General features: G+C 43.4%; 1 long non-coding RNA gene across 6 annotated transcripts in view; it reads right to left on the bottom strand.

Annotated features, from left to right (window-relative positions):
• The window catches only part of LOC102165975, a 44,027-nt gene that overhangs the window by 14,946 nt on the left and 8,800 nt on the right, over positions 1-20,281 (bottom strand). Inside the window, exons 3-6 of one of the 6 annotated variants that reach the window (XR_002343486.1) lie at positions 19,975-20,066; positions 15,142-15,367; positions 13,976-14,140; positions 1,830-2,367 (exon numbers count right to left, since the gene is read on the bottom strand). This is a non-coding gene — a long non-coding RNA (uncharacterized LOC102165975). Of the gene's footprint in view, positions 1-1,829; positions 2,368-13,098; positions 14,141-14,641; positions 15,368-19,974; positions 20,067-20,281 lie in introns of those variants that run through there. The other 5 variants (XR_001308432.2, XR_001308431.2, XR_303164.3 and 2 more) reach the window with 5 other exon arrangements.

Raw genomic sequence — 20,281 nt, 5'->3', positions numbered from 1 at the left:
TGGTGTTTAAACCACGTGGCTCTGGTATTTGGTTATAGCAACCTTAGCAGACTAAGACAGTCCCTATACCCATACCCGAGTCCTTATATATCTTCGAATTGTGTTCTACCTGGGAATAATTATACCATAGTATCTACATTATACATTATATATACATTTATATGTATACATTAGTATACATTATGTATACATTATATATACATTTATATGTATACATTAGTCTTTTTAGTGTTTTGTTTTTAAATAAATAGTTAACTCTGAATGTAAAATAACTTCCCAGTTGAATGAATATCATACTATTTTCTATGACTCAGAAGTCCATGTCCAAGAAGAAGTTGGTATTCAAATTTGGGGCCATGCATATGCACACTGTGATATATGGACAATTGGCTAAAGGGGATTTGCTGTATAGCACAGGGAACTCTACTCAATATTCTCTGATAATCTGTATGGGGAAAGAGTCTGAAAAAGAATGAATATGTGTATGTGTATAACTGAATCAGTTGTACAGCAGAAATGACCACAACACTGTCAACCAACCATACCTCAATAAGACTTTAAAAAACGAAGAACAAGAATACCAGAGGAGTTTCCTGGTGGCATAGTGACGTAAGAATCCAGCATTGTCCCTGCTGTGGCTTGGATCTCTGCTGCGGTGTGGGTTTGATCCCTGTTCCCGGGACTTCCACATCATGCAGGTGTGGCAAAAAAGGAGGGAAGGAAGGAAGGAAGAAAGAAAAATAGAGAGAAGGAAGGAGGGAAAGAAAGGAAGGAAGAAAAGACTAGAAAGAGGCGAAAACAAAACAAACTAAAACATGGGAACATTACCAGGGGCCTGCCGTCAATGTGGAGGTACAACATGTAGGCCTCGTACCAAAGAACTTCTGGTTTCTACAGTATGGGTAAGGCACAAACCCATACTTTGCAGCTCACTTTCTCTTGTTTTCTCTCTCTTTCTTTCTTCCTCGTACTGGGCCTCTGGGACACATAATAGATTGAAAAGCAAACAGAGGCCACGTGGCCCCAAGATGGGGTGTGCTGGCCATAGGACGGGGCTTCCATAATAAGCACTTTTCAGAGGAGGTTCCAGTCCCCAGGGACCTGCTTCCTGAGGTTGAGTTTCTGGGCCGCAGAGCATCGGCAGACATATTTCTCTCTCCCACAGTCCTCCTCGCAGCGAATACAAATCATTTCTGAACGTCAGATAGAGGAAGTACTAGCAAGTCCCAGCTATGAGAGGTCTTGCTTCACCTGTGGGAGCAGTCCCTTCCGTGGGAACACACAGCCAAGAGATGATAGCTTTTTCCAAACTTTATCCTAAGGGTTAGTGTCTCCTTGGGAAAAAGGTATCATAATCAAGTAGCTGAATTCTGGAGACAAGGGTCAATCTAATCTCTACTCATTGACTGTGATCCTCAGGACCTCCTGAGACTTTCCCCTGTTCTGTCGAATGGGACTAAGACTTTCCTCCCTACCTGCCTTGGTGAGTTGATCTCTGAAATGAATGAGGCACATTCAGACATACAAAATCCTTCCGTAAGACATAATATTCTACACCAGTGGGGGGCAGACTCTGGTCCACAGGCCAAATCCATCCCTCTGCTTGTTTGGTATGGCCTTCAAGCTAAGAATGGTTTTTACATTTTTTTTTTTTTTTTTTTTTAGGGCCACACCTGCAGCATATGGAAGTTTCCAGGCTAGGGGTCAAATTGGAGCTATAGCTGCCAGCCACAGCCACAGCCACAGCAACGCCAGATCCAAGCTGAGTCTGTGACCTACACCACAGCTCACAGCAATGCCAGATCCTTAACCAACCGAGCAGGGCCAGGGATAGAACCTGCATCCTCATGGATACTAGTTGGGTTTGTTTCTGCTGAGCCACAATGAGAACTCCTACAGTTTTAAATGGCTGAGAAGAAGACTTTATGACATGAAAACTGCATGAGATCCATATTTCAGTGGCCACATGAATGAGTGTAAATGCTCGTGTGCTTATGCATTATGGGTGGCTAATTTAACACTACCATGTCAAAGCTGTATGGCCCCCAAAGCCCAAAACATTTGCCATCAAGCTCTTTACAGGAAAAGTTTACCAATACCTGCTCCACCCAGTTTAAGGGATCCTTCTCTTTTTATTAAATGGATGCACTTTAACTTACATGATTCTTAATGAGCAACTGGGCCTGCTACTGAGGCCAGGAAGGATGAGAGCTGCCCTGGCCATAGTGTTGGGCATGCCCAGGAGCTCTGTATCATCCGGCAGAAGTGGTGTAACATAGAGCACAGGCTGGACAGGCCCTCGAGATGTAATAGTCACACGAGCAGGTCCTTCTCCATGGCTGATCTTCTTTGCTCCATTCCTATGGTCTTAGGTCAGGAGAGAGGAAAAGCAAGCCTTGTTTAGAGATGGCTCTGTGTGATTTAGTGATACCAGTAGAAGTGGATGGCACAGGATTACAGCCCCTGCTCAGGGTGGCTCTGAGGGACAGTCAGGAGAGAAAATGAACTCTGGAAAGTGAACTTTGACGGGGACACTAGTGTCCTTTTCTTAGGAGAGATGGCCTGAAGTTAGACTCTATTCTTTTTCATAAGCAGTAGCTGATCCTTTGGTTGGATGCTCAGGGGACAGGGAAGGCACAAGATTGGAGGGTTGATTGCAAGAAGGTTTGGAGCGGTAGGTGGAGGACCCCTGAGAGTAGTCTAGAAATGTGAGACTATCAGTGTCTCATGTACATGTCTACCCAGAAGAGAAAGATTTTAAGCATGGAGAGGAGATCACCTACTCTATGAATTGTCACCCTTCTCCCCCAGGTACCCCCAGGCTTGTTCAAAAGGCTCATGAACAACCATCACTGGTCATGATGGTAAAGTCAAGAATTTTGCTAGACTTAACATCGGAGACTTCTCTTCTGTTCTGATGTTGGCTTTTGCCATTTCTGAGTGCCTAACTTGCTCTGTGTTAACCAACTTGGGATCCTAATACGGTACCATCTTCCTTAGGGGCCTGGCCAACCTCTGGTAACACTGGACTCTTGCCTTCATGTGGGAAGGCAGAACTTTGTCCTCCCTGGAGTAGATCTGTGCTCTAGGTTGAGACATGTTTTCCGTGCCCACCATGCTTCTAACTCCTAGTTTTCGGTGGACATAATGGCACCCAACTCATTGCCAGGGCATCCCACACAGCCCTGGTTCTGACCAAGGAACTCCATTGAAGGAAAGCAGTGGGATTCGCAGGATTTATTCCCTATTATCCTGAAGCAGCTGGCCTTAGAGAATACTAATGACAACTAACATTTACATGCCAGGCACTGGTCTAAGAACCTCACATATGCCAGCTCATTTCACCCTTGTAACAGCTTCCTGAGATAATTACCATTATTATATCAATCCCTAACAAGAGGACACTGAAGCAAGAATGGTTAATAAACTGCCTCTGGTCAATCTGTTAGTGAAGGGGGGACTGAGCTTTGAATCCAGATGGTAACCAGCACTGTACACTGCCTCCAATAGAGGAGAACAGTTCACCAAAGGCTTAGGATGGAGCCTCACTAGAAGCAAAGCAGGAGAGGTTGCAGCATGGTCCTAGGAGGTAAACTTTATTCTCTGAACCAATGGACAACTTATGGTACCATTTCTGTCATAGAAAGAGTGTACCTCAGGGAACTATATTCAATGACTTATAATAACCTATAATGCAAACGAATGGATATACGTATGTATAACTGAATCACTTTGCCGCATGCTTGACACATAAATCCACTATACTGCAATTAAAAATTTTTAAATAAAAAATGAAAAAAAAAAGAATCTACCTATCTGGGAATCAAGAAGGTGGAAGTAGGAGTTATGCCTCACTCCCACTTAGGAAACTCTGCTTACGTTCCCCATAGCTCAGGGCCCTGCTGACACAGAGGATATATAATCTAAGGGAGGAACAGCGTGGGGGATAAAGCAGTAGTCCCACTGAATTTAAAGCTGAGTCTGTCACCTGGCCATTCATGGATTCCTCATGTCAAAGGAACAGGCAACGGTGGGGGGCGGGGGGATGTGTTCTGATGCAGTCAGGGCTTTTGAGCTCAACTATTTAAGGGGGATATATCAGTTAAGGTGCATTTGGCCTTAAATGACTACTGCAGCAATACATTTCAAAGTGACCTAAGTCGTAACAGCCTAAATCGTGGAAAGTCTGAAGGAAGGAAATCTCAGGGTGGAGTTAGTGGCCCAGCAGTGTCCTCCAAAAGCCTGGCTCTCCAACCCCTCATTCCTTCCTCTTCAGCTGCTTGGTAATGTGTCCCCACATGGTGCCAAAGTGGCTGCTGCAGAGCCCAGAGGGAGGGAATGAGGGAGGCAAAGAGCCAGGGATGAAGAGGCAGAGCGCAGAGGATTTGTAGGGCAGTGAAAACACTCTGTATGGTACAATGATGCTATCATTTTACATTTGTCCAAACCCATAGAAGGCCCAGCATCCAGAGTGACCCCTAAGGTGTAGGCAGTTCCCGTTGGTGTGATCTTGGTGTGACTCTATCTCACTTCCATTTGTTCCTGGTCATTTTCTGACCCTGACTTTCCAGCTTTTCCAGTGAGTCAATGAGCTTCAAAATACCTCTTCAATAGATCTTTCTTGTCTATTTAGATTTGCAAGAATCGACTTTCCTTGTTTGTGGTTAAGAAATCTGATGGATAGCCTGGCTGTTGCATTGGTTCATTGAACATGAGGTTTTCTCTCTCTCTGTTGTTGCTCTCTTTTGGGGGTTCTCAGAGGGTTTCAAAAGATGGCCAGAGAGAAAGTATACTGTTACTAGAATGTAAGCCATATATACCAAATCTCTGCATTGTTTTAATAGCCTTCCCTCAGTAAAATTCAGGTCATACAAGTCCTGAAAGGTATCCTGGGAAAAGGGATAGAGCCGCTCACAAATACCATTTATCGAGAACTTCAGAGGAGCCAGGTGCTCTGAAAATACTTTAGTATGGATTCAATTCTCACATCTTCCCGAGAGGAAGCCATTACTGGTTGTCTGTGTTTTGCAGATGAGGCAGCTGGTTTGAAGCTTGGTCACACAGGGGACAAATGACCCCTGTCTACCTGACTGGGTTTCTCCAGTGTTCCAGGTCATGACGTTCATTTTCTTAGGCTGTCAGAAATGAACGTGACAGACTTGACCCTACCACACCTCCAGAGTCAAAGTTAATATCAAAAGCATCTATCTTGGAGTGCATCCAAAGGATTTTGTTCTGGAAGGACCACAAAGACATTGATCACTTTTTAATGTAGAGTAAGGTCAGGGGCACAAATGCTGAGGTGACCTGTAAAGTGTGTCTCCGGGCAATGAAGTCATTTTAACTGAACTTCACCTGCCTTGCCCTGGACTCATTTATGGTGCTTGTCCACCCACACGCCCTCTGAGAGAAAGTGCCACCTCCTCCCAGCCCCTGTAGCTGAAGCTGACACTTTTTATACGAATTGCTGATGGGCCGTGGACAACGTGCCCAAAGGTCACCAGTTTGTAGACTAGCCTGTGGCTTAGGCAGCCAATCTTGAAAAGATGGGCCATTCCAATAGCTCTCCTGGAAACTGGGAACTGGGAACCAGAGAGATTGCGTGATTTAGCCATGCAGCTGAAGGAAGAAGGATGCTCTGATGTCAAACTGCTTAAAATATCACCCGAGGAGTTCCCGTCGTGGCGCAGTGGTTACTGAATCCGACTAGGAACCATGAGGTTGCGGGTTCGATCCCTGGCCTTGCTCAGTGGGTTAACGATCCGGCGTTGCCATGAGCTGTGGTGTGGGTTGCAGACGTGGCTCGGATCCTGCGTTGCTGTGGCTCTGGCGTAGGCTGGCGGCTACAGCTCCGATTCGACCCCTAGCCTGGGAACCTCCATATGCCGCGGGAGCGGCCCTAGAAAAGAGAGAAAAGACAACAACAAGAACAAAAAATAAAATAAAATAAAATACCACCCTAAAGCTAATGTCATGAGGAGGCAAAGTCTATGCTCTGTAAAATAGAGGACAAGGAAGTTGGTTGGTGGGAAGAAGAAGAGTATGTGGACACAGACACAGAGATATTCAGAGAGAGAGGGAAAGAAAGGGGACGAGCTAAGGGGAGGCAGAGGAAAGAAGCAGAGATGCTGTGAAAGAAACCTGGCCCTGGGGCTTCTGGGATTTTCTGAATTTCCCTGGAAACTTTGGTGGATCTCTGTTCCTTACAATTGCATGGGCCTGTTTGAAACTTTGTCATCAACCTTTAAAAAGGAAGTTTATGAACTAATTTATCTCTCATCTTTTTAGTTTTATCCCTCTTGTGACCTAACAAATCCAAAAGCTGGAACTAAGAGAAAAGTGAAATGGAAAGTGAGAAGTTGGGGGACCCCGCAAACATAAAAACCAGACTCTGAGTGAGAAAATTTGATTATGCTGTGCTGAGACCTGGGCTTTTATAACCTCTCTGTTCCCCTCTGTGGATAAAGTCAGAACTGAGAGCATTATTCATCTCATAAATTCTGAAAGCAGAAGGAACAAGAAATTCTTTCTTTTCCTCTTTCCATTTCTTGACTATGAACCAAACACATCAATCCACTTCTTTACAAAAGATTTTCTATTTCTTTTTCTTTTTTTTTTTTTTTAAGATTTCCTTGGAGTTCCCATCGTGGTGCCGTGGAAATGAATCCGAATAGAAACCATGAGGTTGCCAGTTCGATCCCTGGCCTTTCTCAGTGGGTTAAGGATCCACTGTTGCCGTGAGCTGTGGTGTAGGTTGCAGACGCGGCTCGGATCCCATGTTGCTTTGGCTCTGGTGTAGGCCGGGGGCTACAGCTCCGATTCGACCCCTAGCCTGGGAACCTCCATATGCCACGGGTGCAGCCCTCAAAAGATAAAAAGACAAAAAAAAAAAAAAAAAGATTTTCTTTCTCTGATTCAACAACCTGCTACCTGCTCTATGTAAGTCCAAGGTACTCTGGACACTTGAATCCTTCCTCTAAAATGACAGGCAGGTGGTTTGAGTGAGAAAACCCAGAGTGGGAGTTCCCTGGTGGTTTCAGCCGGTTAAGGATCTGGCATTGTCATTGCTGTGGTGTGAGTTTGATCCCCGGCCTGGGACTTTCTACAGGTTTCAGAGGCAAATAAATAAGGGGGAAAAAAAAAAAAGAGCTGAGCGACACTTTGCTGTATCATCTAACCCCCACATTTCTCCTTCACACTAATTTGCTTCCGACCAAAGCCGTGTCAGTTAACAAAGACTGAGGGTCCCTCTCCCTTTCTGAGCACATGATACTGATCCCCTGGAACAGCCCAGCTGATGGAGGCACTGAAGATGGTTTCATCTTAGGCTGTTTGGCTTTCAAAGCTCCTTCAGCCAATCCACAGAGAAGAGTCTTCCAGGCTCCTCCCTGTTTCTCTAGCCTCTTCTACGCTGTTGTTTTAATTTGCTTAGCAGAGCATGAAATATGAGTTAGCAAAAGACCGTAGTGCAGTGCCCACGCCCCTGCCCTCTTGACACAAACTTCTAGGGTTCAAGTCTTGCCTGTGTTCCTTACAAATGGATAGAACTCTCTGAGCCTCAGTCTCCTCATTGTCAGATGCGGATGATATTAGTTTCAACTGTAGGACTGAGTTAATATCTACAACGGGTCCAGGATATGCTGCAAGTGTTTGCTACATCAGTAAACGCACATGCTCCAAGGAAAGGAGACGCCTCCTCCTCGAAGGAACAGAGCTTTGCTTAAAAAGAACTGAATTGTGTTTCTGGTTATAAAGGGAATTTGTTTCCTTGCAGGAAATTTCCACTTGCTAATTCATCTTTACTAGGCTACAGAATATTTTAGAGAAAGTGTTTCGAATTATAGGTAACTTGTTTTTTACAGGAAAAAAAAAGAAAAGAAAATATGGAAATGCACCATTTAAGTTGAGGTTAATTAACTGGCAATTTGGAGGATGGAAATCCGTAACAACAACAACAACAACAACAAAGACTTTGAAGCAGTTGTGCCAAAAGACCTTAGCTGAATCCCAGCTCTGCAAGCTTTTAACTATTTGACCCTTGGAAGGGCCTTCCTGTCCTTGAACGCCAGTTACTGCATCACAGGGACACTCTTCCCCAGTCCTCAGGGTACTCGTGAGAATGGAGTAAGATGCAGGACATAGCGTGTGGCACTGAATGATGCAATCAGTCAGTGTATGAACATGAACTTCAAAGTCGTTTCTACCGAGTTCAGACACAGAGCTCTTTGGTGTTGGGCTCAGGACCTAATGACATCTTCTTTAGGCAAATGTCTACTCAGCTGGGTCATCTGATGGCCTACGAAGGGAGAAAGTCACTGACAAGTGATGAAAAGAGGACTAAAGAAGGAGAACATAGAAAATCGTATAGGAATAAGACAGTTTCAAAGTTTAGTAGTCTGGGGTCTTTAGAGTAGATAAAAATACCCTTGCAGACCTAAGTCACCTCTGAGGGCCTCACTACCTTACAGCCTAACATGATGACTGTCATTCCCATGGCCCAAGACTCCTGGCATGTGCAAAGCTCCACAGAGAAGACATCCGAAAGATCCCATTAGGGCCACAGGGGGAAGGGACTTGGAGGAGAGAGTCACCATATTGTCTCAGGTCATTTGAAAAATGAGTCTTAAGACTATGAAGGAGAATAGCAGAAATTGACAAAACATTGTAAATCAACTGTAATAAAAATTTTTTTTTTGAAAAGACCAGAAAGGAGGTTGCTTGAGGTCCCAGCTCCTCATTTCAGGACCTTAAAAGATTTGAAAGCGGATTGGGGCTCAATGGGTGAAGAACCCGACATACTTTGATCCCTGGCTTTGCTCAGTGGGTTAAGGATCTGGTGTTGCCGAAAGCTGCAGCATAGGTCACAGATGTGGCTCAGAACTGGTGTGGCTGTGGCTGTGGTGTCGGCTGACAGCTGCAGCTCTGGACCCCTAGCCTGGGAACTTCCATATGCTGCAGGTTCAGTTCTAAAAAAAAAAAAAAAAAAATTTCAAAGGCCTGGGGGACACCCTTCACTAACTATATGGGGCGGGGCAGGGGGATCATTTGGATCCTAGTTAATGTCTGCTCCTGTCTGCTGGGCAGAGTACAGTCTCCCCTTAGGCAGGAGAAGAGGGCCCGTGACAGAAACGACAGGCTGGGAAAGGTGAGAATGGTCCCAGCTCAGGGAAGGTCTCCGGTAGAGACACACAGGACCGAAGGCAGGCAGCCCCTCGCCACAGGTGGTTCAGCGCTTGGCTGCTGGAGCCAGATGTCAGGGTTCCAACCCACGTTGTCATCTTATTTGCATGACCTCCTGGTTGATCTGACTTAAACTCTTCTGTGTAAAATAAATACCTTACAGCAATGTTGTGAGGGCAATTATGTTGACACACATAAAGCATTTAAAAGGCTGCCTGGCACACGACAAGAATTTGACCAAGGTTAGCTATTGTCACAGCCACGCTTCACATACGTGTTAGTTTCCTGTGCTTCTAACAATGGATGACTGGTTGCCTCAACTCCACTTAGCAAAAACAGTGTTGTGATGGACACGTTCAGACTTTCACTCGATGTGCATTTTTTGAGCACCTAGTACATGCTGGGCAATGCTGTTCTTTGGGCCTGTGCAAGAGTTCGGTTCCCAGACACGTACACTCAAAGAATATGTATACTTGGTTACTTGGGAGTTCCCATCATGACTCGACGGTAATGAACCTGACTAGTATCCATGAGGCTAAGGGTTCAATACCTGGCCTCGATTAATAGATTAAGGATCCGGCATTGCCATGAGCTGTGGTGTAGGTCGCAGACGCGGCGGCTCGTATCCTGCGTTGCTGTGGCTGTGGTGTAGGCCGGTAGCTATAGCTCCAATTTTTTTTTTTTTTTTTTTGGTCTTTTTACCATTTCTTGGGCCACTCCTGCGGCACATGGAGGTTCCCAGGCTAGGGGTTGAATCGGAGCTGTAGCCGCCAGCCTACACCAGAGCCACAGAAATGCAGGATACGAGCCGCATCTGCAACCTACTCCACAGCTCAGGGCAATGCCGGATCCTTAACCCACTGAGCAAAGGCAGGGATCAAACCCGCAACCTCATGGTTCCTAGTCAGATTCGCTAACCGCTGCGCCACGACGGGAACTCCTACAGCTCCAATTTGATCCCTAGTCTGGGAACCTCCATATGCCGCAGGAGCAGCCCTTAAAAAAGACAAACCAAAAGAATGGCTTACTTGCTTAAATTCACTGAATGTTGGACCTACTCACAAGTTTCTGTATTTGCTAGTAACCTGGGAGGACTCTTGTTTCTCCTCACCTTTGTCAATCAACGCCCCGTGTCATCCGAATGTTTAAAATTTTGCCAATCTGGTGAACGTAGTATTTTAATTTTCACTTCTGTGGAGAGTGAGATTGAGCATGTCTTCATATACTTGTTAGCCTCTCCTATATCTTTTCAGAGAATTGTCTAGATGTATATTTTGACTGTTTTTCAGGGTATCCTGTCTTGCTGTTGTTGTAGATTTGAAGTTGTTCCTTGTACATTCTCGGTCTGTAGCACTTGCTAATATTGGATATTGGAAATATTTTCTCCCAACTCATCATCTTTTTATCATCTATGTTTAGGAGAAGTCCTGTGGTACACTCGGTTCCGTTCCCTACTAGACTGATTTAACCCTCCATGTATAGATATGGCTGGTCAGGAAAAGAAGTACACTATTTCTGGACATAAATACTATTTATCTCAGTCTCAACTGTTCTTCTACACACAATGTGCAGCATCCATTAAAAAGTTACAGGACATGTAAAAATCAAGAGGAAAAAAACAGTGCCAAAACACAAAGCAAGCAGAGAATCTATTCTAGATGTTCAAATGAGCAGACCAGACTTTCAATAACTCTGATTCATATGCTAAAGCATGTAATGGGAAGGAGGACACGAAGCAGGAAGGAATTTCAGCAGCGATGGAAACCATAATAATGAGTCCAAAAGTTATACTTTTTTTTCCTTTTTTTTTTAGGGTTGCGTTGGCAGCTCATGGAGGTTCCTAGGCTAGGGGTCGATAGGAGCTATAGCTGCCAGCCTACACCACAACCACAGCCAGGCCAGATCTGAGCCGAGTCTGTAGCCTACACCACAAGTCACGGCAACACCAGATCCTTAACCCACTGGGCGAGGCCGGGGATCCAACCTGCGTCCTCATGGATGCTAGTCAGATTTGTTTCCTCTGTGCCATGACAGGACCTCCCATACATTCTATTTTTAATTCTTCCAGTAATTTCCCTAAAATTTTAGAGATCTTTTCTTATGTTCATTCCCCCCCTCCCCCTTGCTCTTGCTCTCTTGCCTTCTCTCTCTCTGTTAGTTTGTTTGCTTTTGTGTCTCTCTTGATTTTGCTGTTTGAGAGTTTGGCCAGTTCATCAACTTCTCTCTCACTTCCCTGGCACCCCTAGGGCTGAGACGGAGGGACAAAATGGTTTGCCATCTTGTCGGGAAAAGGAAACTTTCCCCCATTCACGGCTTGACGATCTTTAAGCAGTGAATGCTTTGAGAGAAGTGACCTTCCGGAAAAATATCAAGAAATCACTACAAGCCTTAGTTAAATGCAGCATCTATATGGGCTTAAGAAAAGGGTTAATTTGTTCTTTGTTCAAGTAGATTATTTTATTTTCAGGGGTCTCTTCCTGGCACAGCAGGTTAAATATCTGGCATTGTCACCACAGTGGCTTGGGTCACTGCTCTGGCTCAGGTTCAGTCACTGTCTTGGGAACTTCAACATGCTGTGGGTATAGCCAAATTAAAAAAAAAAAAAGAAGAAGGAGTTCCAGCCCTTCTTCCCTATATAGTCTTTTTAGGGCTCATCAGGTTAAGGACCCAATGTTGTCTCTGCAAGGATGAAGGTTTGATCCCTGGCCTTACTCAGTGAGTTAAGGTTCTGGCCTTGCCACCAGCAGTGGCGTCAATCACAGATGTGTTTAAGATCTGGTGTTGCCATGGTGGTGGTACAGCTGCAGCTCCAATTTGACCCCTCACCTGGGAGCTTCCATATGCCTCAGGTACGGTCCTAAAAAGCAAAAAAAGAATATTGCATTCTCTGATAAGGCTACAAAACAAAATGTTGCCTACACTTAAATAACACTGTTACTAACAGGCAGTCATATTAGCATATTAGAAAAACAAAACAAAATAACAGAAGTTCATCGCCTGCAGAAGTTGTCACAGCACTGTAAATCAAGCATACTTCAAGAAAATTTTTAAAAAATGAAAAAATGGAACAAGTTTCTAGACACTAAAAAGTTCATCATCTAATATATTGTCATCTAATATATTATAGGTGTAATAATATAATTAGGTATCTTTTTCACTCAGTAATATCAAAGTCACACATTATTATGTCGATAGTCACATCCCCTGAAATACTCAGGTTCAGATCAGATATTTTCCATGTATATAGATATATCTATATATATATAGTCTTTTTAGGGCTGCACCTGTGGCATACAGACGTTCCCAGGCTAGGGGTCAAACTGAAGCTGGAGCTGCCAGCCTCCACCATACCCAGGGCAGTGCAGGATCCAAGCTGCATCTGTGACCTACACCACAGCTCACGGCCTCGCCGGATCCTTAACCCACTGAGCAAGGCCAGGGATCGAACCTGTGTCATTATGGTTCGTTAACTGCTGAGCTACAACAGGAACTCCCAGATCAGATATTTTCATATTTACTGAGCTTCAGTTCTATTGCAGTTTTTTTCATAGCTCACATTGCCCTTCATTCATTGGCTCATGGTTTTGATATCCTACTCTGGCTCTTTTTATATTCTAGTTGCAAGTTAGGAATTCTTTGAGGCTAGAGAAGGAAACGGAGAGCTGTACACTGTGGCCACTTCTGCTCTATCATGTTGCATCACTGGAAATAAAGAAACCTGGGCCTCTGGCAACATGACACTGACATAACTTCCTCTGTGTTATTTATCCAGCAGGCACAGAAGGTACCGTACCTTTAGGGCTGTACTCGTGGCATATGGAAGTTTCCAGTCTAGGGGTTGAATTGGAGCTGCTGCTGACAGCCTAAACCACAGCCACAGCAACATGGGATCTGAGCCTCGTCTGTGACCTACACCACAGCTCACAGCAACACCAGATCCCTGACCCACTTAGCAAGGCCAGGATTGAACCCACACCCTCATGGACACTAGTCAGATTCCTTCCCGCTGCACACAACGGGAACTCCTTAACTGCATTTCTGTGATTACTAATAAATTTGAGCTTTTGTTCCTAAAAAAAAAAAAAAGGAGGTACCATACCTTCAGCCTGTAAGTTTTTTAAGGACTTTCACAAATACTTGAGACCTGAAAAAAGTTGTCTTTCCAAATGAAAATTACGTGTTCGATATGCTATGGGATAGGGTAGCAGGGCTCCAAAGGGAAAATACATAGAAAGTACTTAGAATGGATGCAAATCCTAAAGCCAGCCTTGAACTTCCTGCAAATGATCTGCCACCCACTTTGTTCTTACTCTATAGCTTGTTAACCAAGAGCACTGGCTAATATGGTGCAATGGAAAATAACAGAGAATTAGAATGTTGAATGCTGAAAGCTGTGGTGGAGACCCTCTATTCAGGTTTTTAAACTGTGCCTCAGATGCAAAAGGCAGGCTGAGGCAGTGGGGCTCTGGTCCATCCTGCCCCTGCTTCTCCTCCAGCTCCCTGCCCTGACTGCTCTCAGAGCAGCCCCACTTGCATCTGTTTAATGTGTTGGGATTGGTAAAGTTTTGCTTGGAAAGGGAGTTCACGGCTTCTGTAAGAAAACCACTGATCTATTCTGACTTCATCATTTTACTAATGAGTGCCTTGAGGCGCAGAGAATTAGAATTACCCAAGGTCTCCCAACTAGCTGAGAAAGCCAGCTTTCCTGAGTCCCAGTTCAGGGCTATTTCCTTAGGCAGAAACAGAGGAGTCCCAGATATAAGGGAACAAATCTATTCCAAAATCTGCCCCTGACCTTGTGCAGAGAAGGTGTTATGCTGTCCTGGGAGGCACGTGGGCTTTGCTAGAGCACTTGTGAGGTGGTTCCATCACCATTTCCCATGAGCATCTTTCAGGCCAAGGTCACATTCTGGGAGGTGGAGGAGATCTTTTATGAAGGGCTCGGAGAGCACCTGTGAAGCTAACCAGGGGAATACAAATCACCTTATCTCATGTTGCATACATGGGTTATCCTCTGAGTTTCAGCCCCAAAGAGAAAGTTCTTGTTTCTCCTTGAAGAAAAACAAAGATTTTTTAAATCTTTAAAAATGAAAATTTATTGGCGTTCCCACGGTGGTGCAGTGGAAATGAATCCGACTAGTAACCACGAGGTTGCGTGTTTGATCCCTGGCCTTGCTCAGTGGGTTAAGGATCCGGTGTTGCTATGAGCTGTGGTGTAGGTCGCAGACATGGCTCGGATCCTGCATTGCTCTGGCTGTGGGGTCGGCCAGAAGCTGTAACTCTGACTTGACCCCTAGTCTGGGAACCTCCATATGCCTCAAACGAGGCCCTAAAAACCAAAAAAAAAAAAAAAAAAAACAACAACAAAAAAAACCCCAAAGATTTATTTAAAGAAAAAAAAGCAAAGATTTATAGCTAACAAGAAAACTAAAAAGCAAAAATACAACAAAACCAGAAAGTATATAAAGGACTAAAAAAATGCATCCATGATGGCAAAGGACCGCTATTGACTAAGTCGTTTTGTTAATCCCCCAAAAGGACCTATAACCCATACAGTAGCCATAAGCCACATGTGGCCACTAAGCACTGGAAACAGGACTGGTTCAAACTGAGATGTGCTGGAGGTGTAATGATACACCAGAATCAAGATTTAATAGGAACATTTTTTTTAAAAGAATGTAAAATCTCTCAATAATTATCAATTTTACTGATTTGTGTTAATGACACTATCTTGGGTCTACTGGATTAAGTGAACTACATCATTAACACTAATCTCACTTTTTTGGCTGTTCTTAACATGCCTGCTAAAAATGTTAATTATGGATAGAGCTTCCTTACCTACCCACTTGCATCTCTAACAAGCATCCTATCCTAATAAATCTGTTTCTTGCCTATCAAAATAAATAAATAAATAAAAATGTTCATTACATATTTAAATACAGTGCTTGTATATATTTCTACCTGGACAGCACAGCATGGGGCTGGAAGTGACCAACCCACGTCCAAGGCATCCGAGCTGAGAAGGCCGGGGTTCTTTCCAGCAATAGCTTCTTGCCTGCATGTGGTCCTGGCCGAAGACCAAGGTCTCCCTCAAAGAGCAGCTCCAGGCCCTGCACTCATGCTCTCGAATTATGTGCCTTCAGGGTGCAGTCATTTAAAGTCCTTTCCGACAGAAGCTGGATTTAACCTGGGGAGATGCAGTTTAGCAGGTTTTCAGGTATTATTATGAAATAATAGTCTAAAGGGCAAACTCCATGGAAGTTGACCAGTACCGCAGAGTCAAAGCAGAAAAACACAAAAGTCTTACAATGAATTTCTACTTCCTAAATTGGCAGGACTAGAACTGTGAAGAGTAGAAACATGTTAAAACATAGGTTGCTCAGGATTTTTCCTAACAGAAATCTCTGGAAGTTTTTTTTTCCTCTGTCATCTCTAAAACGAACCTTTAATCAGATATTTATTTAAGTTCAGTGTCACTGGAGGTGTCTTGCAAAAGAAACCCCCGACATAGAACAAAACTGAAGTGTTTTGTTGGCTTAGGATATTATTTCTTTTTCTTAGAAACAAAGCGTTGGCCTGTGAGAAATGAGAGGCACTGCATTCAGAGCTGAGTTTGGTTAGCCGTGAAAATTGCCAGTGCCCTGCAGAAAAGAGCAGTTACCAAGAACCTGTTAGAATTCTAAAAACAGGAGTTCCTGTCGTGGCGCAATGGAAACAAATCCAACTTGTACATGAGGTTGAGGGTTTGATCCCTGGCCTCGATCAGCGGGTTAAGGATCCGGCGTTGCTGTGAGTTGCAGTGTAGGTCGCAGATGCATCTCGGATCTGGCGTTGCTGTGGCTCTGGCGTAGGCTGGTGGCAATAGCTCCGATTAGACCCCTAGCCTGGGAACCTCCATATGCTGAGGGTGTGGGCCTAAAAAGACAAAAGGCCAAAAAATAAAAACTAAAAACAAACCATACCCAATACAAAAAAATAAAGCACTTTTTTTTTTTTCTGGTCTTTTTAGGGTCCCACATGCAGCATACAAACGTTCCCAGGCCAAGGGTCAAATGGGAGTTACAGCTGCAGGCCTACACCACAGCCACAGCAATGCAATATCTGAGCCATGTCTGCGACCTACACCACAGCTCACAGCAATACTGCATGGATACTAGTCAGCCTCGTTTCTGCTGAGCTGCAATGGGAATTCTAGCACTTGCTTTTTTAAAGAGATGACATGACAGAAATTCAGTTTTGAAATGGACCCATGGTAGGCCGAGTAATGGCCGGAAAGATACAAACACCCTAATCCCCGGAGGCTGGAAATACTCCATTATGTTGCAAAAGGGGCTTTGCAGGTGTGCTTAAGTAAGGATCCTGACATAGGAAGATTATCCTGCATTATCCAGGCAGGCCCTAAATATAGTCACAAGTATAAGAGAAAAGAAGAGGGAGATCTGATTACAGAAGAGAAGGCAACGCGACACAGAAGCAGAAACTGGAGGGATGTAACACGAGCCAAGGAATGCAGGCAGCCACAGAAGCCGGGAGGCACAGGGAACACATTCTCCCCTGGAGCCTTGAGAAGGAACCAAGCCCTGCTGACACCTGGATTTTAGTCCCATAAGGCTCACTGCTGGCCTCCAGGACTGTAAGACAGTAAACTTCTATTTCCAGCCATTCTATTTGTGGCAATGTATAATGGCAACAATAGGACCCTCATATAGGACCCTGGTGATGTCATAAAATTAACTTAGAGGCCAAATTTTTTTCCTTTCAATCACATTAGTTTTTATAGGCCTCATGCATGGAAAATAGAAATCTCCAAGATAAAAGTCGTGGGAGAATACACATCAAAGGGTTAAGTGTTTTAAGTGGCATTTGTTCCCCCTTCCCCACACACCTTCCTTAGCTTTTATCACACTCTCCATCCTTGGAGTCTCCATCCCCTTGTTCTTCCTTGCACACCCTCTCCTAATATCCTCTACCCCGAGAGTAGCAACACATCCAGGTGCAACTTCAGATGTACTTTTGTGTATGACTTGCTAAACCTCCATAATATTAACCAAAACGATCCCAATTTTCCTTGTGAAACCACATATGGTATAATAAATATAACTATCATGGTTTATTATAAATAGTAATTCATTTATTCAACACATACTTATTGAGGACCAGCTATGCCCTAGGCACTGTGTTTGACCCTGGCAGAATAGAGTGAACAAGGCAGACGTGGTCCCTGCCTTCATTTATAGATGAGTAAAGGAGATGGACTAAAGCAAGTAAACATATAAATGCTTAAAAGGACCAACTGTGGTTAAATGCTGTGACAGAGACAGAGTACGGTGACAGTGAATAACAGAGCTGACCTCCCTTAGGGTGTGGCACTTGTGTTGTATAAGGACTCACCTTGTAAAGAGCAAGGTGAGGGTGAAGAGATCATCCCACAAAGAGAGATGTAGTATACACAGACACACACACATATATGTGCACATAATGGAATACTACACAACCATAAAAAAGAATGATGCTAAGTGAAGTCAGATATCATATGATATTACTTATATGTAGAATTTTTAAAAATGATGCAAATGAATTTATTTAAAAAACAGAAAAGGACTCACAGAACAGACCTAGAAAACAAACTATGGTTACCAAAGGGGGAAGGGGTAGGGCTAAATTAGGAGTTTGGGAATAACAGACACATACTCCTATATGTAAAATAGGTAACCAACAAGGACCCACTGTATATAGCACTGGGAACTATATCGAGTATCTATTAATATCGTATAGTGGAAAAGAATCTGAAAAAGAAATATGTATTATATATTATTATGCATATATTCTATATGTAATACAGAATATAATATACATATAATATAGGATATAAGAATATATTTAGGAATATATATAATTGAATTACTTTGCTGTACACCTGAAGCATTGTAAATCAACTATACTTCAATATTAAAAAAAAAAACAAAAACGCTATGTATAAGAAGCAAGAAATTGGGACTTACAACAAGGAGAAAAATCAGTCAAGAGAAACAAACCCAGAAAAGAAGAGATAAAAGAACTAGCAGATTAGCAGTCAAGGACTTCAAAATAGGAAGTTCCCCATGTGGGAAAGTGGGTTAAGGATCTGGCGTTGCCACAGCTGTAGTGCAGCCCGAAACTGTGGCACAGGTTCGACCCCTGGCCCAGGAACTTCCACACGCTGAGATTGCAACCAAAACCAAAAGAAAACAAACAACAAAAAAACCCAAAAATTAGAAAAAAAGGACTTCAAAATAGTTATTAGAAATATGCCCATTCATGCATTTAAAGGAAAATATGACCATAGTGAGAGGTGAAGATATAAAAAAAGAAAATACAGCAATCATATCAAGATTTCTTTGTCAGTAAGCACCACCCTCTCACCAAGAAATGCTATAACCAGCTCTTTGGCCTCTTTTCTGTAAACAATTTTGTTTCATGTAACTTTGTACTTAAAAGGACTCTGTACTTTTTTCCCTGTATGGAAGTATTTTTAAATGGATTTTGGGACCATATCATATATAATTTTTAAAGGAAGTTTAAAGTGACCTTGACAGGGGCTGGAGAAGGAGGGAGGTGGGATTGTGATAGAATTCAAGATGCACTTCTGCCTTGAAGTGACACTGTAGAAGGTACAGGACTTCCTGACCTGTGAGCACAGAGCAGCTGGCCAGGGCTGAAGGGGTGACCAGGTCTGTGTGCCCTGAGCAATGCTGTCTCGGGTCCACCTCCCTGTTGGGCCATCTGAACCTAAGGTCTTGAGCCTTATTGTGGCAGAACTCTCAAAATTGTGGCCATATTATCTTTTCGCCGCTTCTTTTAATCATCCTTTGGGAGCTTTAATGGTCTTTGAAAGGTATGATTGAAGTAAAAAATTAATTAATTCAAAGGAAATTGTTACAGTTCAGGAGCTCATCTAATAGATTGGTAAGCGTCTTTTATCAGAGCTATGCCAAGCTGGCGTCACATGAAGCAATTAGGGTGACAGGAGAAAGGCTAGATTCTTAGTTACTGAGCCTGTATTCCCATTAGGGGGGTACAGGTCTCCTGTAAGGTCTTCATCCCTTAAACACTGATCTCAAAGCTGAACTTTCAAATTTGAAATCTCCCATATTATCAGCTTTTCCAAAGTTCATAGATCACTTAATTCCTAAAACACTAGTACCAAGCTTAAACTTTAAAGTTATAAATGATTGGGCATGTTTTTATGCTCTTTAACTGAAACCTTATTTCTGCACAGTCTGTGCCAGTAAGGAAATTAGAAATTGTGTTTTTAGCTATTCCCTGGATGAAGGAAAAGAGAAATGTGAGTCTCAGTGGAGGCCACTGAGCTGTCATGCTTCTATTTGGTGCCAGCTGGTCACCTGTTGGCAGGGCCAGAAGGGAGCCCCAGGACTAAATCCACCCTTACGCTCTACCCCCAGCTTCAAATAAAACACCTCCACAAGAATATCTCCCCGTGCAAACCACTTTCCTGAAAAGAAACCTTCTCTGCTTAAGTGATGTCTAGTTATCAGCGTGTATGTTGATATCCAACAAATTAAACTTTCAGCTTGAAGCAATAACTTTCGTTTATATGTTATTTCGAGAGACACCCCATCGCCTTGCAACGAGTGTGTTTTTATCTCACGAACACACAGCTGAAAAGAGCAATGATAAAAACATCAACACAAAATGACTCAAATATCTTTATTCAAACACCTTCATGATCAGTTATCTTAATTTATTTTATGCCATAGATATGGCGCTCCTAAAATCTCATTATCTTTCACTTACTTTAGTTCTTCATTTTATCCTCAACGGGCATGTCTCATGTCTCCACCTCGGGAAGAAGATGGTGAAGCAAGGGCAACCCGGTCACCGGGACGCTGTCAATGGCAATGACACATCATTAGGAACACAGTCATGTAACAGACCAGGCCGAGAATATATCATTAAGAACCCAGACAGCAGATCGTCTTCTTGCAATATCATTTGAAATTAACAAGTACCTCCAAAGGAACTGTTTACTGCTTTGTCTGCAAAAACTGCTCTGAACAGTAAACCAAAGAGACAAAACATCCTTTAGTGGATTGTTAGGGCA

The sequence above is a fragment of the Sus scrofa genome, chromosome 4 (assembly GCF_000003025.6).
Source record: "Sus scrofa isolate TJ Tabasco breed Duroc chromosome 4, Sscrofa11.1, whole genome shotgun sequence".
NCBI lineage: Eukaryota > Metazoa > Chordata > Mammalia > Artiodactyla > Suidae > Sus > Sus scrofa.
Note: the sequence above shows the minus strand (reverse complement) of the source record. Positions and strands in the feature narration are given on the sequence as shown.